We start from the raw sequence: 440 nt of genomic DNA, 5'->3' as shown, positions 1-440 counted from the left end.
GGGACTCAAGCCGCAGTCAGCCATGTGGGAGCCCAGCATCCTTAATCACCACACCACCTGCTGGCTCCTGTGCAGAAGGCTTTCATCATCATGATTCTGTGATGTGTAAGCTTTTCCAGTTCATAGTTCAGAAATGGAGTTTTTTTTGGTTTTTTGGGGTTTTTTTCTCCTCCTCCTCCCTCTTCCCTTCCCCCGCCCTCGCCCATCCCTCATCCAGAGCCCCGCCCCCTCCCGCCGCGCGGCGCCCGGCGCGCTGCCGTCACAGGCCGGGCGCTTGGGAACGAGCCCAGCACTCGGCTTTCGCGCAGGGGATTGGCCATCGGCGAGCAGAGGGCGGACCCTCAACGAGAGTGAGAATCACTGATTGGCTGATGAGAGTAAGGGAGGCGGGCCCTAGAATGACTGAAGTTTGGGGCGGGTGGGAAAAAGGAGGTTGGCGA

This window comes from Tupaia chinensis, unplaced genomic scaffold (assembly GCF_000334495.1).
Source record: "Tupaia chinensis unplaced genomic scaffold, TupChi_1.0 Scaffold000270_2, whole genome shotgun sequence".
NCBI lineage: Eukaryota > Metazoa > Chordata > Mammalia > Scandentia > Tupaiidae > Tupaia > Tupaia belangeri.
The sequence above is the reverse complement of the archived record's forward strand: the minus strand, read 5'-3'. Positions refer to the sequence as shown.